Genomic DNA, 27,721 nt, shown 5'->3' with positions numbered 1-27,721 from the left:
CTGGCAAAAGAAGGCATACACTTAGAAACTCTACTGGATTGCCCCGCCGCAGGAGTTGACTACCCACCAAAGCAAACCTATGATGAAGCTCTTGACGGCCACATCCAATCAACAGAACGTGATCCAAAAATTAATAATCAACAATGGAAAGTGATTCGACAAAATCGATGTAAAAAAGTTGAGGATATCAGAATTCTTTATGGCGATAAACCTTCGGAAACTTGCGACCAAGAAGAAAAATATCTCTTAAATCTCTCTATATGAACTGAAGGACGACGCAAATTTAGCACTAAACACCCATCCATCCTGTTCCAAAAAGAATCCATGAAAAACTTCTGGAAAGCAAATCAGAATTCTTCTTTGAAACACAAATACCACCTGCAATAGATTTGTATTTTCCTTTTCCAACGAGCAAAAAGGCGAAGCGATCGGCTGCAAGTTTCCACAGAAGATTCATTAAACAGTCTGAAAATTGCAGCTTTGGAGATGAAGAAACTACCCTCATTTGTGATACCTTCTTTCTCGATGTGTTGAATTTTGAACAGAACTTCTCAAAAAGACGGTAGCATTAGCTAAAACTCTGTAAATGGGTATCCACGTTGAAATGAGTGCTCAAGCTCAATAAAAGAAATATCAAAATTTGAATTATAATCAATCTGTAAACATTGCTAATAATTATCAGAGCCGAAATTGCAACAACGACTGTATATGTGAAAATGCATTCGTAACAGTTGTAGATGATGGTCAAAGAAACTGATTTGTTTGTGAATAAACATATTCGTACACGTAAATCAAAAAGTCAAGTCCTCATTGTCAGTTCAATAGAAAGCATTAAATTGTCTTTTTATTGTCCTGCCATTCCAATAGATAATTTTGCACTGTCTTGTAAGTATCTTGCAAAGATGACATTGTTATTGACGATCCTGAAACTGTTTCGGAAACTTTTGGCACAGTAGATTATGATTAACAACAAGGGAAATTGGAACCGACTGTGGTTCGGTAAAAAGTGTTCCAACATACCAAATATCTTTAAAAAAATCGGCCAGCAACTACTCAAAAGGCTCTAGTTAGGCATCGTCCTCTTTACGGCTTGAAGAGGAGGTAAGATGAGCATTAATTTTATGACTTGGATTTTATGCTGGTCTTCTGTTTTTCAACCGCCAGGGAAGCAGAACAATAAGGTCAATGCTGAATGTGAGAACAACAATTTAGTTCATTTAGGAAAACAAAAGACAAAAGAAGATGGGAAAGACAAAATATTTGTCGGCGCAATACCCTGGGAGACAGAGAGAGTTAGAGAAAATGGGTGCAAAAATGATTCGCTAAACAAGTTTTTAAGTGAGGTATCGTACGGATATGATATCTGGACAATATCTCACATTGTATTCTAGTTCAATTTTAAATTCGATTCTGGTAGTGCATATTTTGATTTTGATTATACCTTGTTTATATGTTAGACAAGAAACTGTCTGATAGCGTTATATACATTTTTAAGATTTCCTTTGTACTGCGTTATTAACCTGTGATTACTTTGTTGCTATTTTGAACTAATTTGTTTTTTATTTTATTCTTCTCAATTTCGTTCTCTGAACTCAGTGTATAATTCAATCGTCAAATAAACGCTCTTCAAGTCAATATCTAAAATACTAAAAAGTCATTTGCAATGCGATCTCCAACTAAAGTTTCAGAGAAGTAGAATTTAATTAACTAAAATAGGCAAAAGTGACGCAAAAACCCGCTTAATTCTTGGATATCGCAATTGCTGTGCAATCTACTCAACTAAATAATCACACCACATAACATGGCGCAGTCAGCAAAGGCATTACGCACAACACCACTGCATATCGACACTTTATTGGAGAAATCTACAATCTCCACCCTTATCGTGGGAGAAATGGACTACACAATGGAAGCTTGCCCTTCTGGCAAAATAAGGCATGCGTTTAGAAACTCTACTGAATGGCCCATCCGCAGGAGTTGACTACCCAACAGAACCAACCTATTGTTGAAGGTCTCGCCCCATTAACGGAACACGATCGGAAAGTTAGAAACCAACAAATAAAAACGTGAACTGGCAAAATCGTTTTAAAAAAGTAAGGAGACCAGAATTCTTCATGGCCATAAACCTTCAGAAGATGTCTATGGAGTTCAAAAAAAGCCTATGTAAAACTTCTGGAAAGCGTTGCAGGACACCTTCGTTAAAACAAAAAAGAAATCCTACGATTGATTTGTATTCTTCTCTTCCAAAAAACGAAAAAACGAATCAGCTGAATGTTTCTATGGAAGATTAGTAGAACACACTGAAAATTGCAGCTTAGGATATGAAGAAACTACTTTTAATCGTGATATCTTCATTCTCAATATGTTGGATTTTGACACATACAAGAACTTCAAAGAGAGATTATCACCCGCTAAAATTCTGTAAATGGGTATCAACATGGAAATGGGTGTGCAAAATCAATAAAAGATAAATCAAATTGGGAATAATAATCAATCTGTGAACATCGCTAGAAATTATCAAAACCGAAATTGCAACAACGACTGGATATGTGAAAATGCACTCTCAACAGTGGTAGATGATGATCACAGAAAGATAATAGGAGGATATCTCTTCGACAAACTTGGACTTGCAATTGTACAACAACAGGCAACAAATGGTAAACCAGTAATGATATACATCCTAATTCTTCATGCAAAATCAAACAACCAATCGCGTCAATATTTCCAGAGCTACTTTCTAGAAACGTATTATCAAAGACGCAAACTTTTAAAATAAAATTTCATCAAAAGTACATAGTAAAGCCACAAAAAGGTTACAATTAACTTCCAATCTTGAGATACTGAAGAACTCAACAGACGCAAAACGAAGTTCACATTGAAAAAATATCGAAATGTTTGGATGAAAATCTCATTTCTCCAATCGTAATAACGGTAAAAAAGATCCCTCAAGAAAATTAGTATTAGAGTCTAATCTTAAATAAATCCATTAGTAAAAATAAACAAATGCCAAACATAGAAATGCTAATTGGTTCAATATCACAACACTTAACAGAACGACCAAACGATCATTATGCATATTTTTCCATCTTAGAATTAAAATTCGCATATAGTCAATTACAATTACCTAAAGATACAGCTAAACATTGCATATGTAACGTCACTTGTGGAAAAACAACAGGAACGTTTAGAATTAATATAGGATTCTACGGATCAATTAAAATGCCTGCACAACTCCAGAAAGCAATGGCCTATACACTTATTGGTGGTTCAAACACATTTTGTTTCTTAGACGTCAAAAATTTTTATCTATTTGACCAAATGCCCAAAAATTTTAAACGATGATAACTATCTTATCAATATGCTCAAATGTCACTTCGCTAAACCTAAGATTGAATGGCTTGGATTTAAATTCACTCAAACAGAGATTTTGCCACTCGAAACCAGAACAGGGGCTATTTTGGCAATTCCTCTCTCAAACGATTCAGATCCTTTCTTGAATCTGTCCATTAAATCAGCGAAGTCATACCGAATCTGGCACAACTTTGTCACCCATTATGACTATTGCTGAAAAAGTCTAACAAACTTATTTGCATTAAGCCGAGAAAACTGTCATTATAATCCTAAATTAAAAGTCGGAGTGTAATGTGAAGCTTCGAAAAAGCATCTGAACTCGGAAAAGCATTCAAACACTTCAAACAAAACACGAGAATTGGATGGAAACCAATCGCATTTGCCTCTCGTTTCTTAAATAAAACCCAAGAACGTTACTGAGTTAATGAATTAGAACTACTGGGAATTGTACGATCCATCGACTATTTTGAATACTATTTATAAGGCAAAAATTTTACACTGATTACAGACCATCGCTCAATAATATCTATACTAAAAGAGCCTGGATCAAACAAATCTTACAATAATTGACTTTCACGTTGGATTGACACATACGACGAACATTTTGTAGTTGCAACTATTTCGAAATTCAGACAAACTTTCAAACTCATCATTAAACCTCAATCATTAGTTTCCCAAATTTTTAATAAATTATTACAGCGCAATTTACGCAATCAAATTTGGAATACAGATATCGCGCCACGAAATACATCACCTAAAACAAGTTTAAACGTTTTTGATTAATAAATCAAAAGCAACTCATATACCAATTACAAAACATTCACTGTCAAATGCTTTTTTATTAAACTCCTTTCAATAATCACTTCAAAAAGTCACAAATGTCCATCCCACTGAAATTGCCATTACCTTTTTTAATAGGTAAATTCAATCATTGCATTAAGCCTAAAACTTAATCGCATTCCACTATCAAAATGAGTTCAAATACCCTGCAAAAGTCAGACGATAAAGAATGTGACCAATGTGAACAATAAGCACCCTATTTGACACAAATTTAATTGATCACAATCAAATTACAGAACAAACAAATCTTGCCTCTTTGCCCAAAGCTTTTTTAACAACAATCACTCTAAAACGCAATTCTAAACAGAATCGAAATTACTAGGAGACCAACATAGGACTCAACACGCATTCGAGCCCGAGTAACTTTTAATCTTGAAGTCATTTCAGAAAACTCACCAACAAAGACAACTGCTGGAACAAACAACTCTTCTGCACGAACATTTCCATCCGTTAACACATTAGAGGCAGTCAATTACCGAATATTGGCAAACACTTTGAACAAAATCTTCAGCAAAAAAATTTTTTAGCCATCCTCACCGGTGGAGACGCAATCCTCAAATATGTGAGAGACTGTGTCACGCGCAACGATGAAACCAGAATCAACAAAAATCAACTCAATGCATTCACTCATTGTGGGGAGATATGAGTGTGAAAAACAGATGCTTGTGCATCGAAAAACGTTTTGCCATACAAAAGGCAATAAAAGAAGCTATGCTGGAAGATATACATTTGACACGTCCAGGATGCTTTGCACTGCTTTCACTAGCACAGCATTGTTGGTGGCCATATATCCATCGGGATTTACTAGCGAGGGCTAGCGAGTGCAAAGCGTGCACAGACATTGGTAAGAATTTAAAACCACTGATTCCGCGTAGCAAATGGTTACCATTAACTAAGTGTAATGAATCAAACGAAGAAATGCAAATAGACTTTCGCTGCCCTAATTTAAACAAAAAAGTAATACAAAAATTTTTTCTAATTGCCATTGATAGATATTTTAAATATCTTAGTTGAACTACTAAATAATGCATTCGACCCAAAAGTCTTAAAACTTTTAACTGCATCTATAAATAATCACGATATTTCACGATGCATAAGACTGAACCAGGCTAAGAGTTCAACAGGAAAGAGATTTGAAGACTTTGGCAAAAAAAATTATATCGAATGATTATACACCAGTAAATGACCATAGAGCAATTGGACTTGATGAAACTCTAAAGCAAACAGTAAAAAGACCGCCATCATGTATGAAAACTAATACAAATGATCAATTTATCTACAACAAAGCATGCAACATCTCTAATTGTTCAAAAACTACGTAAAGTTAAACAAAAACTCCAAATTTAACTCCATTTGAGCAAAACGTTGGCAGAAAATGAAATACAGTAATCTCTAATAGAGTAACAAAACCAGCCATTAAACATCTAAGCATTAATGAAAAATTTCAATATCATTTATTTGAAAACGCTATCCCCGACGATAGTACCTGACAGACGAACAATGGGCAAACACAGGCATGTGCAGCGATGTTCAATTCAAAAAAATCATTTGCGCCGCAAATGCCAAAGCCAACGAACGAGAGGCGCAAATGCAAGACAACGAGAACCAATTATTCTCGTCTGAGGGCAATTCCGGCCCAATCCCAAGACCCCAAACGCATCATCCGAGTCATAATTGCAAAGAAAGTTAGCGTAACTCGAAGGCAAAAACGCAATTTGGATGGGCTCTTCGAACTGCTTGCTCCCGGAAGGACAATTGCAAAAGAATGCCCAACAAAGAGCATGATCAAAGAGCCCAATAAAGCGGTTGAACGTGTCAGTAGTTCCAACATAGCCAAACTTGGTACGATTTATGAGCGCTCAGCAACACTAGCCCAATACGCAGACCGACGTCCCCCTAAAATCAATGAAAAACTCTGGAGCAGAGAATAGCCAGCCACAGGAAAAAATTGCTCAGAAAATTTTAGCAAGATTAAGCAAGATCTGCAAGATAACTTATGTTCTCGCAAACAAGCAGATGACATTAGTATCGTTTCTTCGCGCTCCTGCATTTCAGCTTCCAATAATGTTGCCAGAGCACTGAAAGTAAGAATCCCAAAAAAGAACCCTATATAGTGAGGCATTTAGAAATCGACCCGACCTCACTAAGGTAATTCAATTCAGTCCACCACAACCAATCGCAGCATCACCTACTCAGCCCACAGCCACATCGTGATCCGCACAGCAATTAACACCATTATTCCGAAAAAGTTAACATTCGGCCCCCAACTACCGTTATTTTGGACACTGAATCTTCATTAGTTTGAAGGTGATGCAAACGCCAGTACAAGAAAGACGGAAAACAAAAGTCACAAAGTCAACAAATTCAAACAGTTAAATATACAAACAACAGGTCACAATAACCCACTTCCGGACACGAGCACAGGTTTTATTGGAGCCTGCTCCCCGCGTAACCCGAATGAACGATATACATGCAATCCGCACCCCAATGCCCCAAGTGAAGGGGAAATGACAGTATAGGAAGCCGCACAATGCGAAGATGATGATGTTGATAAAATTTAAAACTCGTTTTAAAAAAAACAAAAAACTTTTTCTTTGTCCATTTACTAATATAATATATTACATACTATGTAAATGGTCAATAAATATTATTCTTCTCATATTTATTTACTTAGTTGTACATCATCATTTTTTCACAAAAAGAAAATATCATACGGATGATATCTGAACATTATTTCTTATCGTATTCTAGTTCAATTTTAATTTCAATTCAAGTGGTTCATATTTTATCCTTGATCTCAAATTGATCATGTGTAAAGAGAGGAAACTGTCTGCTCACGTCAAAAACATTTTTAGTATTTCCGTTGTACTGCTTGATCAACCTGTGGTTACTTTATTGCTGTTCGGCACTAACTCGTATTTTATCTAAATGTTCCTCAAGTCAGTACCTAAGATACTAAATAGTCATTCGCGATGCAATCTCCAACTTAAGTTTTAGAGAAATAGAATTTAATTAACTAGACGCGACGCAAACAACCGCTTAGGTCTTGGATATCACATTTGCAGTGCAATCTACTGAACTAAATAACTACATCGCATAACATGGATCAGTAATCAAAAGAATTACGCAAAAAAACCACTACATATCGACGTTTTTTGTGAGAAATTTGCAATCAGTCCAAATTTGTCGTAGAAATCCAAACTGATCGGCCCACCCGCAGGAGTTGACTACCCACCAGAACCAACATACGGAGAAGATGTTGAGGGCCACACCCAAGCAACGGAACGCGACCGGAAAGTAAGAACACAACAACAAAAAGTGATTGGACAAAGTCGATGTAAGGCAAAGTCGATGTAAAATTGCTGGAACTCTCCGGAATTCTTTGTTGTAATAAACTTTTGGAAAATTTCGACCAAAACGCAACATCATTCTTATACCCCTGTATAGGAACTGAAGAACGCCGCATATTCAACAGTAAACAACCATACTTTTTGATTGAAGAACAATCCACGAAAAATCTGTTGAATGGAATGGATGATTCCTTCACTAAAACACAAAACTTCGCCTCCGATAGATTTGTATTCTTCACTTCCCAACAACCAGAAGAAGAATCAGCTGATAATTTTTATGGACGATTAATAGAACCGGATGAAAATTGCAGCTTAGGAGATCAAGAAACTACCCTCTTTCATGATACTTTCATTTTCAATGTGTTGGATTTTGACACAAAAGAATTTCTGAAACAGAAGGTAACATCCCTTAAAACTCTGGAAATGACCATCTAAGTGTTCTGTGTTTTAGCATTCCGTTTTTTGTCAATTTTTGTGTCAGTTGATTGGGTAGTCACTGACACAACGAAAACGGAATCGAAGCGTCTTAGAAGTTTTTTGAAAGAAAACTTTTAACGCCTATTGAGTCTATTTACTTCTCTTCTTTTTCTTACTTCTTCGGGTGTCTCAATTTTTTTGTATAAAACTCTGAATACATTGCCTATTTTTTTGTCAGTTATTTTTGGAATTTCAAATGCATCACAGTTGAGTTGCGCGAAATTTGTTCTACAAATGAAACTTTTGGAGACTTTCCAAAACTGTCAGAAATTGGAATTAGTGCTTTTTGTAGTTCAATTCATTTTTCTCGTAAGTTGTTTCTTGTAAAATGGTAAGTAGTAAAGCAAGTTAAATAAGGGTGAGCAGTGAGTAGTGAGCTGTGGTTTTTTGGCGAAATCTGCATTAAAAAGTCTGCGTCGTGTCTGGTTTTGGTTCATGTCAAGTTCTGCTTCGAAATATTCTGATAACTTTTTTCTGATTTTGCCGTACTTCTTCATCACAAATTTGCTTTACACTAATTACACTTTTTACGGTTGATTTCTTTTTTCCTTTCAAATTGCTTCAACTAATTTGAGTTCAAAAAATATAACGAGTAAAACCTAAAAAATTCGGTCATTAAAGCATAGTGCGTTAGTTTATCAAAGTTTATTTAAGTGAACTCTAATTAGTATTAGTTTTAGGTTCAATTGTGTTCCACTGTTTAAAACTGATTTCATAATAATTTTGTATTCTATCTATAAGTTAGTCTTTTTTCGAAAGCGACTTGACACCTGAAAAAATCTGGCAGATTGTAACCTCTTTTCTAGTCTGATTAAATAATTTTTGCATCAAACAAGTGGTGCTATTTTTCTTCTATCTATTTTTTGGGAAAATTTATAATAAACTGTTGACTTATGATTATATTGTTGGAACTAAATTTTCGTATTGCAAACTTCAGATTTTGTTCTTATGCTTATTTAGCTTGCCTCTGGTAGCATCTAGAAACGATCAGTTTTCAGCTCACAATATTACTAGTTAATCAAATAGGCTTTAAAACATACAAAATGTGTCAAGAATTGAAAATTTGTTACCTGATTTTTTTGAGAAACGAAACAATTGAATGTTTCTTCAAGGATTTGTTTAATTTGCAGGATCAGTAGAATAAAAACTTTTATTGAGGATTTGGTTGTGATAGCTTTTTTCATCAACAAAAGTTGATACAGTACTGCTCGTTTGTGGGCTAGCGAGATCACATTGTTGTATTCAAATAATGGAGTATTGGATAAGACATAACAAATGTCCGCTATCTCAATTTTCGCCCATTTTAAAAAATGCAAGCCGATTTTTGTTACAGTCGGCTTTTTTATTATTGTCTCAAAACCAAAGTGCTCGATTAAAACTGTATGTCAAGAGAAAGCTTTATTTGAAAAAAGCATTTTTTAAAGTTGTTGTCGCATTTTTTGACTACGCCGTCACCATATTCTTGCGGGCGGAAATTGAAGTTATCGAAATTTTGACGTTTCAACTTCCGCCCCAACTGATTAGTGAGGTTCCTTTACTAAAAATGGAAGCCAGCCGTTTTTTACGCTAGGAACTATTTTGAATATTTTTTCCCTTTTTTTAAACTTTGAAAATATTGAACATTGGAAAACATAAATTCTAAGGCCGTGCTAACCTTTTTTGTCAACTCATAGACTACTAAAAAAGTGAGAGTACGGTAGCAAATATCTGCCAATCTTTTCCGCATTCTAAAAACCTCCTGTTAAACCTTTTTTTGTTTTTTTTTTTGTTATACAAATTCTTTTTCAACCAACATCCAGACTAGTTTTTACTCCTCGATCAAACTCTTTTTCGAAGATACACTCTTATTTGCAGAAAAATATTACAAAAGATGCAGGCAAATAATTTGTGGATTTTTTGCCCCTAAAACTTAATAGGTGCTCTGTATATTACACCAAATCACTGTCGTAGTTCGTGATAGCTTTCCAAAGTCTCTTGAAACTAAAGATTTTTCCATATTATTTCAAAAACTTTAAATAATTACTCTTCTTTAAAAACAAATTTTGTTCACGGGGAGTGGGCGACAATGATGATATGAGCTCGGAGTAGATCAAGATCAGCATCATCAAGTTTGATTTGATATTTATATCAGCGCTTTATGGATTTAAAATCAGGAAAATATTCAGGATATTTGAATCAAAATTTTAACAAATTGAGCAGAATGGCGATTTGGCTCAATTTCATTGGGTAAGAAATTGAAATAAAACTTTGAGTCAGCGCAGACACATTTGAAACTCTGAAACTGTTTTAGTAATTTTATAAATTTTAAATCACTTTGTGTTTTGTTGTTTTGTGTGCATGAACTTCAGCTTATCAAATTTAGAGATGACTTCCCTAGTCGATTTAGGATGTTAATCTTGCAAGAATCTTGCAAGATCTTGCATGATTATGCATAATCTTGCAAGATTTTGTTGCAAGATCTTGCAAGATTAACAATTTTTTGCAAGATTTTCTTGCAAGATTAACATCCTCTTGCAAGATCTTGCAACATTAACAGCATATTTTGCAGATTTTTTTCTCTCCTTAACCTATCCTAAACAAAAAAACGCCTAAAAAAGCCGCGGAAAACCAATCCTATCCTATCTTAGTAACAAAAAAACGTTCCTATCCTAGACCTAAGTCTTATGAGAAGAAACTCAGGAAAGCAGATGAAATTTGAATTTAAAAGAAACAACACAAAAAAAATAAATACATCACATCGAAAAACCAATCTAGCACAAGAAAACAACAGGCAGACGACTCCCTTCGCTGATCTTCTTTTCTTCTTTTTTGATTTTTCTTTGAGTTTTTTTTTCAAACAATTTTGTTTCTTTTCATTTTCAAGTGACTGTGGTCTTGTCGTAGGGTGGCGTCTCCTCGTCCTCGGGTGTCACCGAATCCAGCAGAAAAAAAAGTGAACAACACAGAACAGCAAAGAAATCCCAAGCGCCTAAGCGCAAGGGTACCCCACCAAACCGAGCCAAAGCACACCAGGGCAAAGCAAAGCCCAGCAAGAAACACCTAAAGCCCGCGCCGAAACCTAAGTGGGGAGGGAAAAGCGAAACGGAAGCGCGAAAAACCTAGCTCCTAAATCGGCGCGGGCAAAGGAGAGACCATCCACCCTAACCTAAGCACACTATGGGCAAAAGCAAAGCCCGGCAAAGCAACACCTAAGGCCTGCGCCAAAAAGCCTAGATGGGAGGGGGTACAAAGAGCAACGCAAAACCTTAATCCTAAGTGGCGCAGGCAAAAAGGGCAAAGCACGTGCCCAAAACAAAGCAAAGCCTAAGCAGCGCGCAAAAAGCGGAGAGCACTAAGAGTGCCCAAAAACAGGAAAAGGGGGGAACGACACAGCGTACCGACCAAACCGAAGACGCGAAGTCCATGCAGAAGGGTGACGACTCCACCACCAACACCAAAGGTCGTCTCCGCCACCCAGGGCTCCTCGGGTGTCGTCTCCTCGTCCTCGGGTGTCATCGAATCCTGCATAAAAAGAGAAAACTGAACAACACAGAACAGCAAAGAAATCCCAAGCGCCTAAGCGCAAGTGTACCCCCCCAAACCGAGCCAAAGCACACCAGGGCAAAGCAAAGCCCAGCAAGAAACACCTAAAGCCCGCGCCGAAACCTAAGTGGGGAGGGAAAAGCGAAACGGAAGCGCGAAAAACCTAGCTCCTAAATCGGCGCGGACACAGGAGAGACCATCCACCCTAACCTAAGCACACTATGGGCAAAAGCAAAGCCCGGCAAAGCAACACCTAAGGCCTGCGCCAAAAAGCCTAGATGGGAGGGGGTACAAAGAGCAACGCAAAACCTTAATCCTAAGTGGCGTAGGCAAAAAGGGCAAAGCACGTGCCCAAAACAAAGCAAAGCCTAAGCAGCGCGCAGAAAGCGGGGAGCTCTAAGAGTGCCCGAAAACAGGAAAAGGGGGGGACGACACAGCTTACCGACCAAACCGAAGACGCGAAGTCCATGCAGAAGGGCTGACGACTCCACCACCAACACCAAAGGTCGTCTCCACCACCCAGGGCTCCTCGGGTGTCGTCTCCTCGTCCTTGGGTGTCACCGAAACCTGCAGAAAAAGAGAAAAACTGAACAACACAGAACAGCAAAGAAATCCCAAGCGCCTAAGCGCAAGGGTACCCCCCCCCAAACCGAGCCAAAGCACACCAGGGCAAAGCAAAGCCCAGCAAGAAACACCTAAAGCCCGCGCCGAAACCTAAGTGGGGAGGGAAAAGTGAAACGAAAGCGCGAAAAACCTAGCTCCTAAATCGGCGCGGGCAAAGGAGAGACCATCCACCCTAACCTAAGCACACTATGGGCAAAAGCAAAGCCCGGCAAAGCAACACCTAAGGCCTGCGCCAAAAAGCCTAGATGGGAGGGGGTACAAAGAGCAACGCAAAACCTTAATCCTAGGTGGTGCAGGCAAAAAGGGCAAAGCACGTGCCCAAAACAAAGCAAAGCCTAAGCAGCGCGCAAAAAGCGGAGAGCACTAAGAGTGCCCGAAAACAGGAAAAGGGGGGAACGACACAGCTTACCGACCAAACCGAAGACGCGAACTCCAAGCAGAAGGGGTGACGACTCCAGCACCAACACCAAAAGTCGTCTCCACCACCCAGGGCTCCTCGGGTGTCGTCTCCTCGTCCTTGGGTGTCACCGAATCCTGCATAAAAAGAGAAAACTGAACAACACAGAACAGCAAAGAAATCCCAAGCGCCTAAGCGCAAGGGTAACCCCCCAAACCGAGCCAAAGCACACCAGGGCAAAGCAAAGCCCAGCAAGAAACACCTAAAGCCCGCGCCGAAACCTAAGTGGGGAGGGAAAAGCGAAACGGAAGCGCAAAAAACCTAGCTCCTAAATCGGCGCGGGCAAAGGAGAGACCATCCACCCTAACCTAAGCACACTATGGGCAAAAGCAAAGCCCGGCAAAGCAACACCTAAGGCCTGCGCCAAAAAGCCTAGATAGGAGGGGGTACAAAGAGCAACGCAAAACCTTAATCCTAAGTGGTGCAGGCAAAAAGGGCAAAGCACGTGCCCAAAACAAAGCAAAGCCTAAGCAGCGCGCAAAAAGCGGAGAGCACTAAGAGTGCCCGAAAACAGGAAAAGGGGGAACGACACAGTTTACCGACCAAACCGAAGACGCGAAGTCCATGCAGAAGGGGTGACGACTCCACCACCAACACCAAAAGTCGTCTCCACCACCCAGGGCTCCTCGGGTGTCGTCTCCTCGTCCTCGGGTGTCACCGAATCCTGCATAAAAAGAGAAAACTGAACAACACAGAACAGCAAAGAAATCCCAAGCGCCTAAGCGCAAGGGTACCCCCCCAAACCGAGCCAAAGCACACCAGGGCAAAGCAAAGCCCAGCAAGAAACACCTAAAGCCCGCGCCGAAACCTAAGTGGGGAGGGAAAATCGATACGGAAGCGCGAAAAACCTAGCTCCTAAATCGGCGCGGGCAAAGGAGAGACCTCCCACCCTAACTCAAGCACCCTCTGGGCAAAAGCAAAGCCCGGCAAAGCAACACCTAAGGCCTGCGCCAAAAAGCCTAGATGGGAGGGGGTACAAAGAGCAACGCAAAACCTTAATCCTAAGTGGCGCAGGCAAAAAGGGCAAAGCACGTGCCCAAAACAAAGCAAAGCCTAAGCAGCGCGCAGAAAGCGGGGAGCACTAAGAGTGTCCGAAAACAGGAAAAGGGGGGAACGACACAGCTTACCGACCAAACCGAAGACGCGAAGTCCATGCAGAAGGGGTGACGACTCCACCACCAACACCAAAGGTCGTCTCCACCACCCAGGGCTCCTCGGGTGTCGTCTCCTCGTCCTCGGGTGTCACCGAATCCTGCAGAAAAAGAGAAAACTGAACAACACAGAACAACAAAGAAATCCCAAGCGCCTAAGCGCAAGGGTACCCCCCAAACCGTGCCAAAGCACACCAAGGCAAAGCAAAGCCCAGCAAGAAACACCTAAAGCCCGCGCTGAAACCTAAGTGGGGAGGGAAAATCGAAACGGAATCGCGAAAAACCTAGCTCCTAAATCGGCGCGGGCAAAGGAGAGACCTCCCACCCTAACCTTAGCACCCTATGGGCAAAAGCAAAGCCCGGCAAAGCAACACCTAAGGCCTGCGCCAAAAAGCCTAGATGGGAGGGGTACAAAGGGCAACGCAAAATCTTAATCCTAAGTGGCGCAGGCAAAAAGGGCAAAGCACGTGCCCAAAACAAAGCAAAGCCTAAGCAGCGCGCAAAAAGCGGAGAGCACTAAGAGTGCCCAAAAACAGGAAAAGGGGGAACGACACAGCTTACCGACCAAACCGAAGACGCGAAGTCCATGCAGAAGGGGTGACGACTCCACCACCAACACCAAAGGTCGTCTCCACCACCCAGGGCTCCTCGGGTGTCGTCTTATCGTCCTCGGGTGTCACCGAATCCTGCAGAAAAAGAGAAAACTGAACAACACAGAACAGCAAAGAAATCCCAAGCGCCTAAGCGCAAGGGTACCCCCAAACCGAGCCAAAGCACACCAGGGCAAAGCAAAGCCCAGCAAGAAACACCTAAAGCCCGCGCCGAAACCTAAGTGGGGAGGGAAAAGCGAAACGGAAGCGCGAAAAACCTAGCTCCTAAATCGGCGCGGGCAAAGGAGAGACCTCCCACCCTAACCTAAGCACCCTATGGGCAAAAGCAAAGCCCGGCAAAGCAACACCTAAGGCCTGCGCCAAAAAGCCTAGATGGGAGGGGTTACAAAGAGCAACGCAAAACCTTAATCCTAAGTGGCGCAGGCAAAAAGTGCAAAGCACGTGCCCAAAACAAAGCAAAGCCTAAGCAGCGCGCAAAAAGCGGAGAGCACTAAGAGTGCCCAAAAACAGGAAAAGGGGGGAACGACACAGCTTACCGACCAAACCGAAGACGCGAAGTCCATGCAGAAGGGGTGACGACTCCACCACCAACACCAAAGGTCGTCTCCACCACCCAGGGCTCCTCGGGTGTCGTCTTATCGTCCTCGGGTGTCTCCGAATCCTGCAGAAAAAGAGAAAACTGAACAACACAGAACAGCAAAGAAATCCCAAGCGCATAAGCGCAAGGGTACCCCACAAACCGAGCCAAAGCACACCAGGGCAAAACAAAGCCCAGCAAGAGACACCTAAAGCCCGCTCCGGAACCTAAGTGGGGAGGGAAAAGCGAAACGGAAGCGCGAAAAACCTAGCTCCTAAATCGGCGCGGGCAAAGGAGAGACCTCCCACCCTAACCTTAGCACCCTATGGGCAAAAGCAAAGCTCGGCAAAGCAACACCTAAGGCCTGCGCCAAAAAGCCTAGATGGGAGGGGGTACAAAGAGCAACGCAAAACCTTAATCCTAAGTGGCGTAGGCAAAAAGGGCAAAGCACGTGCCCAAAACAAAGCAAAGCCTAAGCAGCGCGCAAAAAGCGGAGAGCACTAAGAGTGCCCAAAAACAGGAAAAGGGGTGAACGACACAGTTTACCGACCAAACCGAAGACGCGAAGTCCATGCAGAAGGGGTGACGACTCCACCACCAACACCAAAGGTCGTCTCCACCACCCAGGGCTCCTCGGGTGTCGTCTTATCGTCCTCGGGTGTCACCGAATCCTGCAGAAAAAGAGAAAACTGAACAACACAGAACAGCAAAGAAATCCCAAGCGCCTAAGCGCAAGGGTACCCTCAAACCGAGCCAAAGCGCACCAGGGCAAAGCAAAGCCCAGCAAGAAACACCTAAAGCCCGCGCCGAAACCTAAGTGGGGAGGGAAAAGCGAAACGGAAGCGCGAAAAACCTAGCTCCTAAATCGGCGCGGGCAAAGGAGAGACCTCCCACCCTAACCTAAGCACCCTATGGGCAAAAGCAAAGCCCGGCAAAGCAACACCTAAGGCCGGCGCCAAAAAGCCTAGATGGGAGGGGTTACAAAGGGCAACGCAAAACCTTAATCCTAAGTGGCGCAGGCAAAAAGTGCAAAGCACGTGCCCAAAACAAAGCAAAGCCTAAGCAGCGCGCAAAAAGCGGAGAGCACTAAGAGTGCCCAAAAACAGGAAAAGGGGGGAACGACACAGCTTACCGACCAAACCGAAGACGCGAAGTCCATGCAGAAGAGCTGACGACACCACCACCAACACCAAAGGTCGTCTCCAACACCCAGGGCTCCTCGGGTGTCGTCTCCTCGTCCTCGGGTGTCACCGAATCCTGCAGAAAAAGAGAAAACTGAATAACACAGAACAGCAAAGAAATCCCAAGCGCCTAAGCGCAAGGGTACCCCCAAACCGAGCCAAAGCACACCAGGGCAAAGCAAAGCCCAGCAAGAAACACCTAAAGCCCGCGCCGAAACCTAAGTGGGGAGGGAAAAGCGAAACGGAAGCGCGAAAAACCTAGCTCCTAAATCGGCGCGGGCACAGGAGAGACCACCCACCCTAACCTAAGCACACTATGGGCAAAAGCAAAGCCCGGCAAAGCAACACCTAAGGCCTGCGCCAAAAAGCCTAGATGGGAGGGGGTACATAGAGCAACGCAAATTCTTAATCCTAAGTGGCGCAGGCAAAAAGTGCAAAGCACGTGCCAAAAACAAAGCAAAGCCTAAGCAGCGCGCAAAAAGCGGAGAGCACTAAGATTGCCCAAAAACAGGAAAAGGGGGGAACGACACAGCTTACCCACCAAACCGAAGACGCGAAGTCCATGCAGAAGAGCTGACGACACCACCACCAACACCAAAGGTCGTCTCCAACACCCAGGGCTCCTCGGGTGTCGTCTCCTTGTCCTCGGGTGTCACCGAATCCTGCAGAAAAAAAAGAAAACTGAACAACAGAGAACAGCAAAGAAATCCCAAGCGCCTAAGCGCAAGGGTACCCCCCCAAACCGAGCCAAAGCACACCAGGGCAAAGCAAAGCCCAGCAAGAAACACCTAAAGCCCGCACCGGAACCTAAGTGGGGAGGGAAAAGCGAAACGGAAGCGCGAAAAACCTAGCTCCTAGATCGGTGCGGTCACAGGAGAGACCACCCACCCTAACCTAAGCACACTATGGGCAAAAGCAAAGCCCGGCAAAGCAACACCTAAGGCCTGCGCCAAAAAGCCAATATGGGAGGGGGTACAAAGAGCAACGCAAAACCTTAATCCTAATTGGCGCAGGCAAAAAGGGCAAAGCACGTGCCCAAAACAAATCAAAGCCTAAGCAACGCGCAAAAAGCGGAGAGCACTAAGAGTGCCCGAAAACAGGAAAAGGGGGGGAACGACACAGCTTACCGACCAAACCGAAGACGCGAAGTCCATGCAGAAGGGGTGACGACTCCACCACCAACACCAAAGGTCGTCTCCACCACCCAGGGCTCCTCGGGTGTCGTCTCCTCGTCCTCGGGTGTCACCGAATCCTGGAGAAAAAGAGAAAACTGAACAACACAGAACAGCAAAGAAATCCCAAGCGCCTAAGCGCAAGGGTACCCCCCCAAACCGAGCCAAAGCACACCAGGGCAAAGCAAAGCCCAGCAAGAGACACCTAAAGCCCGCTCCGGAACCTAAGTGGGGAGGGAAAAGCGAAACGGAAGCGCGAAAAACCTAACTCCTAGATCGGCGCGGGCACAGGAGAGACCACCCACCCTAACCTAAGCACACTATGGGCAAAAGCAAAGCCCGGCAAAGCAACACCTAAGGCCTGCGCCAAAAAGCCTAGATGGGAGGGGGTACAAAGAGCAACGCAAAACCTTAATCCTAAGTGGCGCAGGCAAAAAGGGCAAAGCACGTGCCCAAAACAAAGCAAAGCCTAAGCAGCGCGCAAAAAGCGGAGAGCACTAAGAGTGCCCGAAAACAGGAAAAGGGGGGGGAACGACACAGCTTACCGACCAAACCGAAGACGCGAAGTCCATGCAGAAGGGGTGACGACTCCACCACCAACACCAAAGGTCGTCTCCACCACCCAGGGCTCCTCGGGTGTCGTCTCCTCGTCCTCGGGTGTCACCGAATCCTGCGGAAAAAGAGAAAACTGAACAACACAGAACAGCAAAGAAACCCCAAGCGCATAAGCGCAAGGGTACCCCACAAACCGAGCCAAAGCACACCAGGGCAAAGCAAAGCCCAGCAAGAAACACCTAAAGCCCGCTCCGGAACCTAAGTGGGGAGGGAAAAGCGAAACGGAAGCGCGAAAAACCTAACTCCTAGATCGGCGAGGGCACAGGAGAGACCACCCACCCCAACCTAAGCACACTATGGGCAAAAGCAAAGCCCGGCAAAGCAACACCTAAGGCCTGCGCCAAAAAGCCTAGATGGGAGGGGGTACATAGAGCAACGCAAAACCTTAATCCTAAGTGGTGCAGGCAAAAAGGGCAATGCACGTGCCCAAAACAAAGCAAAGCCTAAGCAGCGCGCAAAAAGCGGAGAGCTCTAAGAGTGCCCGAAAACAGGAAAAGGGGGGAACGACACAGCCTACCGACCAAACCGAAGACACGAAGTCCATGCAGAAGGGGTGACGACTCCACCACCAACACCAAAGGTCGTGTCCACCACCCAGGGCTCCTCGGGTGTCGTCTCCTTGTCCTCGGGTGTCACCGAATCTTGCAGAAAAAGAGAAAACTGAACAACACAGAACAGCAAAGAAATCCCAAGCGCCTAAGCACAAGGGTACCACCCCCCAAACTGAGCCAGAGCACACCAGGGCAAAGCAAAGCCCAGCCAGAAACACCTAAAGGCCGCGCCGGAACCCAAGTGGGGAGGGAAAAGCGAAACGGAAGCGCAAAAAACCTAGCTCCTAAATCGGCGCGGGCAAAGGAGAGACCACCCACCCTAACCTTAGCACACTATGGGCAAAAGCAAAGCCCGGCAAAGCAACACTTAAGGCCTGCGCCAAAAACCTTAGATGGGAGGGGTAACATAGAGCAACGCAAAACCTTAATCCTACGTGGCGCAATCAAAAAGGGGCAAAGCACGTGCCCAAAACAAAGCAAAGCCTAAGCATCGCGCAAAAAGCGGAGGGCACTAAAAGTACCCGAAAACAGGAAAAGGAGGAACGACACAGCTTACCGCTCAAACCGAAGATGCGACGTCCATGCAGAAGACATCGACTTTTTTGTATACTTAGGGTGGTCGGTCTCCACCTCATAGAATTTCCTTCACCAATTCGTGTACATAAACATGAAAACCAAAAGCAGCAAGAGTCAATTTCTTTTTTTAAGTAATCTATGTGTCCCTGCCAGATCACACAGATTGTTATTATCGTTTTTTTTTCGACAGCGTATTGCATTTTAAAAGTTTGAAAACTTGCGCAAGAACATTTCTGCAAATTTACGTGATATCAATGCTGCAGCACAACTTTTATCATTGAGACTTTATGATCATCTCTGGTCATTCTCATCGGATAAATTTGAAGAGCACTTCGGCAAAAAAATGGCTTAACATTTTTCAACTTAAGATTTTTTTTATTGCATAATTTAAAATATTTTCTGTACCTAATGTTTTGTACCAACTTTTGGAAAAACTTGAGTACTTGTCGTTTGCATTTATCTGCAGCTAAAAAATTTCAATTGTCAGTATCTATGTGTCCCTGTCAGAGCACATTTTTCATTTAAAAATTGCAGTTGGTTTTTTCCTACCGTGCTCAAAACCAGCATGCTCTTCGAAACAATATTTGAGAAAGCAACAGAATTTTCAATTTTCGTTCATTAAAGTACGCTCTGTAATAGGACCAAATTAATTTTTGGGTAGTTATTTTATGTTTCGAATTAAACATTTATTTTCGCTTTTTACTGAGTTTTTAACTGTTTTCATTTTTTGCTTTCTTCTTGAAAACAATTTTAAGAACAGAAGGATTGAAAGAGAAACAAGCTCTTTTTGTTTTATTTTTTTTCTGTCAACTATTTTTTCTTTGTTTTTTACAAAAACTTTTATTATAGGACAACAAGAATTTTGAAAAATGTTGGTTCAAGAAACTGAATTGTTAAGATCTAGCATTCCGAGAGAGCACCTAATCAATCAACAACCAATTTCTTACGTTAACATAACTTTTCAGAGCATGAACACTAGGGGTGAACTTCAAATCTGGTGGTCAATATACTGAGGAACAGAGCAAGCATTCGCTTTTTGCCGTCCTCATTCAAATGCGCCAAATCATATGGAATGTTTTCTTCAAGAAAATGAATGGGCCTCACATAACGAGGACCAACGTAATCAGTTTGCATAAAGTTTTGAAGAAAAATATTAGTCTGTTGTATGGGCTCGTATTCCGTATCTGGCCGATTTAAAAGACCGACAACTTTGACTTCGACAGAATTTTCTTGTAGTCTCTTTGCGAAGCCACACAGCCTAGCAGCAGTTTTTAAAGGAGTTTCAGGGGTCAGCCAAGGTTTGTTAGGGTGTTGTGAGATGTCATTGTTTCCTAATAGAAGTATGCAATGGGTGAAATTGGCACAAAACACTACATCTTCGCCGTTCAAAAAGGCAGCTCGGAAGCCGGGTCTGCAATGAAGAGTGATTTTATAGGGCCGGAGGACAACATCATTTTCAAGTTCGTTTTGAATCCTCACCAGGTTGCTGTCCCCGACTATAACGATTGATGGACTAAAACACGCTTCGATTGAATACATTTTTTTCCCAAGCTGGCCCTGACAGCGCAGCTTGATTTTTTGTGAATAATTAAACGCAAATTACGTACAGAAGCTTTCATTCAATAACAAAACAAAAAAAGTTTCTTCATCTCAATTATGCTCGAATCCTTTTCTTATGACACTCACGATGAGAAAATTTTGCTCAACAAAAACTACAGTCTTGTGCTTTAAGTTACAAGTGGGAACCATTTCCATAGACCCTAAACCAAAAAGTTCGTATATTAGGCCAAAATTATCAGAAGTACCAGTCAAATTTAAATCGCGGGCACTAGTAGCAGGTCTACCAACAGCATATGACACATCAGAAATTGAACAGTACGTACTAACACGAAAGAAACGACCGTCGCTCAATTGAATTACGCATTCTCCCAAGTTATTGTTAAGTCTGGAATAGGATAGCGAGCCAAAACATTGACCACTTTTATTGATAAACCTAGAAAAAAGAGGAAATATTCTTATTATCGCAAAAACGTAGAGTCTCGTCGTCTACCGTTGTCAGCCCCTTGAGATATTTTTCAGCTTGATTATTAGTAGTGCAATTAATCGCAGCTTGGTGCTTAATAAACTGTTGAACTATAGCCTCTGGTTCTTTAATTGTCCCTTGAACAGCACTTAGAAGGTTGTGATCTGCAGACTCAAAACAAAAGGCCGAAAAAAGTCAAAGGGGTCCGTTGCGCCTAACCTGTTCACATAAGTGTCGCATTGTATGAAAGTTGAATGACTGCGAATCCACTCCGTAAAGTTCTAAAAAATTACTGAAAAAAAGAGTTATGAGCTCATCTGCTGACTTAATGTGAGCTTCGGTTGCCGTTTGTTCAGAGAGCAGTCTCATGGCTGTGCTGAGCACGCGGAAGCTTTTATACAAAACCCTAAGGACGGGAATTTTTCTAAAAACAAGAGGTCCCACACGAAAAAAAAAACAATTTGAGATCGAAAGCTTTCCAGAACTTGATCTCATCTAAAGACTTTATTCGGTGCAAAATATCGAAAGGTACTTTAACTTGCATCATTAAGTTATTTGCTTCCTTCAATTTTGACTTAGCTAAAGATACAAGCACTTTCGTCAAAACTTTACCTGTACCCAGAAAAACTTGGTGCATTGGATCAATTGGACAATCCCAAGGTAAATATAAGATACTATTGAGGGGGGTTGAAGACTTAATGCCACATTTGATATCGCCATCTCGCTCAGCTGCCCAACCGCAGGCTTTGAAATCCTTATTTTCGCGAAGTTTGAAGGGTTTTGTCACGGAAAACAGCATCTTATAATTTTGTCAAAAGCCTTTTATGAAACAATGAGGACATGAAGAGTAGCCGTTAAATTGATTCATACATAAAACACTTGCCGTCGCTGGCATGTCTGCGACAATGGTTCTGATCCGAAAACTGATATTTGCTAAACCCTCAATGAGCATAATTGGCTCGCACAAAGACTCGATTTCAAACGCAATTAGGGGCAAAAGCTTATCAAAAAGTGGTTTTGATCTTCCATGCCAAAGACCTAGGAGAGAAAGATTTGAAAAAGCACCCCTTAGTTTTGGGGGCAAATTGAAAACTTGAACCCAAGTCGGCCAAACAGATAGTTTAGATGACTTGAAAACTGATGCATCGTCTACATTTAAAACTAATTGTACCTCATTACTTTTGAAGTTGTCCCATTGAGTAAACCAGGGATAATCGTCTTGCCAAGACTTCAAAATATAAGTCGAATTTCGGATTAAAATTTTTTCGAGCTGCGTTCTCAGGTCCACACAAACAAACTTACCACTTTCATACACATTAGATGTAAGGGCTGGTAAAAATGGCATAGAGAGTTTAGCGAAAAGATTATTAGGTACTGGAAGTGCCTTAGCAAAAAGCTTCAACAAATCATTTTTTGCAATTTTTGGTAGCTTATGATTATCAGACAAAGCTTCAAAGTCCTTCATGAAGCCTTCAGTTGAAAAGCTGGCTCCCTCGAACAACTCTGTTCCTTCCTCCTGCACCTGAAAAGCACTAAAGATTTCATTACCGTTATTGAACTGGGTTTGACTGTTTCTTTCTTCAACATTTTCTGTTTCAAAATTACCTAACATTATAGGAGTACCAAAAACGTCCAAAAGAGTTTGATCTTGAGGCGGCTGCGGAGAAACACAAAAAACCTCTCGGAGACGAACTTGTGATCGGGTCGCAGCGAACAGGTGTACTTATTTTTTGGGGGCTTAGGGATTGATCAATTTTCCTAAAAAACTGTTATAGCTCAAGTAAGATTCTTGATCAACATTTGAAGAACTCGAAATTTCGTATAGCGCGCGTCTAGGGGGCAGTTTTTCAAGTACAATTCTTCTTATTGGAGATTCGGGAATAGACGATTCTAAAGAGGAGAAAACTGGTGTCGTAATTAACTGTTCGGTTATTTTTTTGCGTTTTCTTACCGGCTCGGGATCGTTTGGACAGGGGTCACCATGCTCGCTTTTGTAGGGGCAGAGACAATTGATGTTAAACTTGCCAAAATAATGACGATTGTAAAAAACAGTTAATTCATCGCCCGTGCTAATATTCTTTGTGGCAACGCAAACCACTAATCTACCTTTTTGTCTGTATTCGACGTTCGACCTACAGGAAGCATTAACGAAAGAAATTGGACCTAGCATAAGTCATTGCTCATCTCTCACTTTACTGCATAAAACTGACACGTCATTAAAACCTGGTATTATCTCCGCATCAGTAATTTCTGCCAGAAATCCTATGACACCATTTACTACTTCACCTTTTTGAATATCAGATTTCGTACACAGAACTAATTGAACGTAGTCCTCATTTGGTAAGTAACTTACAGTTTTGTATTCAACCGAGAGCATACTTTTGCCGTACTCGTCGTCAAGGAACTTATGCATTGAGGTGATGTCATCGTTGTGTACTTCCTCACCCTCTATGAGAATCTTATGCGATGAAACAGTTTCTGTGTCCACCCACTTAGAAGTTAGTTGTTGATCAACGCTAGCTAGCTGTTTCCACGTCACAATGGACTTGGAAAAGTTTTTGGAGGCTGTGAAATAGTAATTCAACAATCCCTGTTCCATGAATCTTAAAAAGCATAGTTAAATTAGTCAGATAAGCTAGAATTGTATTGGGAGAGGGATAAAACAATTTTTCCTGAGATTCTTTAAAGCCTCATGACATTAAAAATATTCCGAAAATTCAATTAGATTGACATTATATTTTGAAACAAGAGGAGTAACTTAGCCAAAAAAGAAACTTTATTAGCGTCCCTGTCAGAGCGCCATTTATTTTCTCGTTTCTTAACAACCTAAAATCAGTTTCGTAATTCAGTTCATGTTTCATACATCATCTTTGCTTTAGCCGAACCGTTGCTTTCTTTCATTAATGCCGTACGCATTGGCAGCATCCTTTACACGTCTCAGGGCATAGAGGCTGTCCGCGTCTGACTGCTTCTAAAATTTATGTCGTAAGTAAAAAAAATTAAAAACTCCGAAAAAAACTGAAGTTAGAGAAATTTCAACCTCGAAAATAACTTTCATCTTCATCAGAGGCTGGTACGCGTCCGTCCCTGACCGATCGTTGTGCAAACCAGCAAGTTATTTTTCGTTCCTCTTTTGATAGGATGCACCTCGTTAAAAACCTGCCGTACCCTGAGTAGTCATCGCTTGCACCACTGTAGGCCAAGAGATTTCGATTTTTATACATCAGCCAATTATTCGAGTTTTTCCGTTGTTTTTGACTCTGTTTAACGTTCTATGACAAAAAAGAATAATTTTAGTTTTAAACGTAACCAACTACGGTCAGCTTAATTGCTCTCAAGCGACAGGTTTCAAGCGAAAGGGTTCGTGGCCGGATATCCAGTAGAGGGGTGCACACGGGGATTGCTTTATCAATTGCTCATAAAGTTCGATCGTTCACGCAAAACATCAGTCCAGGAAAAAAAGCACAAAAAGACCAACAGGGCTAATATAATTTCTACAAACTTTGTTTGAAAGCAATTTAAAAAAAACTTACAATTTTTCTCAATGATTTTGCAGCCCAAAGCAAAAAGTTGACTGCATCCACTTGAGCCATGTCTAATTGTCTTAGTGCCTCTTCAATTCTCTTAAGAATATTGACGGCGTTTCTATTCGGGCGAAACCTGGGTTGGTTTTGACCAGGCATTTTTCAACTTTTCAATTTATTCTGAAAAAAATCACATTTTGAGCAAACCTAAAATTCCTCTATAGACACGCACGACAAATTCAGTTGCCTTCACTTTTGATCGAGAGCTGTTAAAAACGTTCGCCAAGCTATTATTTTATTAATGCGCGAGAAGAATCATGCAAAAAATTCAAACGATAATTAAGTGGCCTCTCAAATATTGAATAAAGCATACATCAGAACAATAGGAAAGTTGGCCGCAAAACAAGTAGGTCATATTTTTATTATAGCCCCAAAATCAAAATGAATACTAGCCCCATGAGAAAAGTTTTTGTACTTTTGTCCAATGGCACGCAGCAATTGAATAAAACAGCACAAATATGAGAGCTCAAATCTTCAGTTATAAAACAAGAAATCAAAAGAACTGGCATCAAAATAGAACAAAAGAAAAAAATCCAGAAAGCCTTTTCGCTTTCAGAAGCAAGCCGTTTTTTAAATGTTCTTGTGTCCCTGACAGAGCACAAGCACACGTATTTCATTGTAACAGCTTTTAAGCGTCCTCTTGACTAGAATCATTTTCAGGATTACGATTTTCGTTTCCAACTGACTTTCGCTTTCGTTGCATATCCACACCTTGTTGGTTTACGTACCTGAGAATATAACGGTATTTCACCTCATTGAAATCGTTTTTCAAAACACCCATCAAAGCGCTACGAAAAACTTCTGTTCGTTCCTCGTCTGCTGGTTCCTTCTCACCTATGAGCATTTTCCATGGAGCAATGCAGTATTTTTTCCTTTCCTCGGGGGTCCAAATTTTGTTAGCAACCCACCCCAATCCAGGAGATTAACACCATTATACATCAGCGATTCAACTTCGAAGGAGCGTTCGTTTTCTTCAATCGGGTCATCTCTGTTTTGCTCGGCATTTTCATGAAGCCGGTTGAGTTCCTCCATGGCTTTCCTCTCAAAGGTCTTCAATGAACGCATCACATCTGTAGCGGCGTCCAGTTTTTTCTCAATTTTTGTCATAACGAATTGGAACCGCTCCCAAGTGAACTCCTTCAAAAAAGTATTTAAGAGTTATTGAAAATTTCTAGAGTCAATAGTTTGTCAATTTGAGATAGCAGTAAATATTTTCCTAACAATCACATTGGCCATCAGTTTACTTAACATCCTAAAAGTAATCCTAAGTGGTTTTGCAGTAATCTCATTGGTCAAAAATTATTTTTGTGGAGAAAAACTTCATGTGTCCCTGTCAGAGCACATGAAGACTTGATTTTTTGAACTAAATTTTTACTTCATCCGATTGGCTTGATGACGAACAAGCTTCTCCTCCTTCTGGGGTTTTTGATTTCTTGGACTTTTTCGCCGCGCGACCGAAGTAATCCTCTACCAATGCGTCAACGAAGGGTGGTCCGTCCGCAACTGCCTCATTATCGATCACAAGTCGGCTTTGCGATGATGGTAAACCAATTTCCGGGCTGCAACTTGGCCGATCATTTTGATTGTTGTCAATTCGATTGCTGCCCTGAGAGCTACCTTATCCTATATTGATAGCTTCCTCCCTCGCAGCAGCGCCGTTAGACTGACATAATTCACGCAGGTATTTATTGACATCTTTTTCATATCCTTGATATTTGAATTCTCCTAATGCTTTTCCTCCATGAGCATAACAGATAATATCAACCTGATTTCCGTACATCAGAGAGACCTTCTGGGAGTTCTTATAGTCCAAAGGCCACCTTCGACTATCTGCCGGAATTTTACTAAATTTATCATCAATTTCGAAGTAAAACAAATAAAACCAGTTGGGTGGCAATTCGCAGTCGGAAACATTGAGAGCAGCGGCCTCTTTTTCAATCATTCGGGCTGATTTTTTTGTAGCCTCTGGAAGTTGACTCCTTGCTAAAAAAATTTTTCGATTCGAGCCTGATTAGAGCAAAAAGTTTGATTCGAGCATAATTTAAAATTGAGAAGAAACTTTTGAGTCATTTAAATATAAAACACAGAACCCAATTCTTACCTCATTGGCAGTGAAGACTAGAAAACAAAATGACTCTCAAAATTTTGTTCTTGATGGAAACAAAAACGCGTCCCTGACAGAGCGCATTTTAATTTTTATTCCATTCTGAACGCAACCCGAACTAATTTTTTTTTACAAGAGCACATTTTTTTAAGATATTATATACTGAACACAATTAAAACTTGTACCACCTGTAGTACTTCTTGTGTATGCGAGGAAAAACTTAGCTATAATTCCAAACTGTTACTATAACAAAAACGCTTCTTTTCGACGAAAAAAAATTGTCTTAACCAAAGTTTTTCAAGTTTTTCATTTCTCGTATATTAGATAGGATAAAGTTGGTTTTAAGATTTGTCCAGATTTTACACAAAGGCATATTGGATGCCTCCGCTGTACCTCAACGGACACATCTGTTTTAAGTGGGACTCTCAGAAGAATGGACTACTTGCTTTTTGATAAGTTTTACGAGACATGAAAAAAATGAAGATCTTTGGTCAAGCCATATTTTTTCGTTCAAAAAAGAAAATTTGCACTATTAACTACTTGGAGTTATCACTCAGGCTCTCCTAGCACACGGAAGAAGGACTAAAAGCAGGACAAATATTAAAAGCGCTCACTATATAATCACAAATATGGTTTAAATAATTTTTTCAGGTTTCGGAAATTTTTTGCTTTTCGGCCTTGTCCATATTTTTCACAACTAAACAAACGAAAATATCTTTTCCTTGCTAACCGGCTAGCCTAAACAGAAGGGGGCTCTCACCTATAGAATGTAGGAAGGCAGGCGACAGAAGAGAGCTGAACAAGAGCAGCAAAACCAAACAAAAACTGAAATAGAAATACTAAAATAAAAATGATAACAACATCAAAACCAAAACAAACCAACACCGGGCGGATACCACTAGCCAGCAGCTATACGCTACCAACATTAGTATTAGAATAATAATATTAATAGCGG

The 27,721-nt window shown here is 41.4% G+C and overlaps 1 protein-coding gene across 1 annotated transcript in view; it reads left to right on the top strand.

The window, feature by feature from the left end:
- The window catches only part of LOC142342530 (uncharacterized), a 44,663-nt gene that overhangs the window by 879 nt on the left and 16,063 nt on the right, over nucleotides 1-27,721 (top strand). The gene's annotated exons all lie outside the window — the stretch shown is intronic.

This window comes from Convolutriloba macropyga, chromosome 7, assembly GCF_964194025.1.
Source record: "Convolutriloba macropyga chromosome 7, txConMacr16.3, whole genome shotgun sequence".
NCBI lineage: Eukaryota > Metazoa > Xenacoelomorpha > Acoela > Convolutidae > Convolutriloba > Convolutriloba macropyga.
This window is presented reverse-complemented; position numbering and strand designations above follow the sequence as displayed.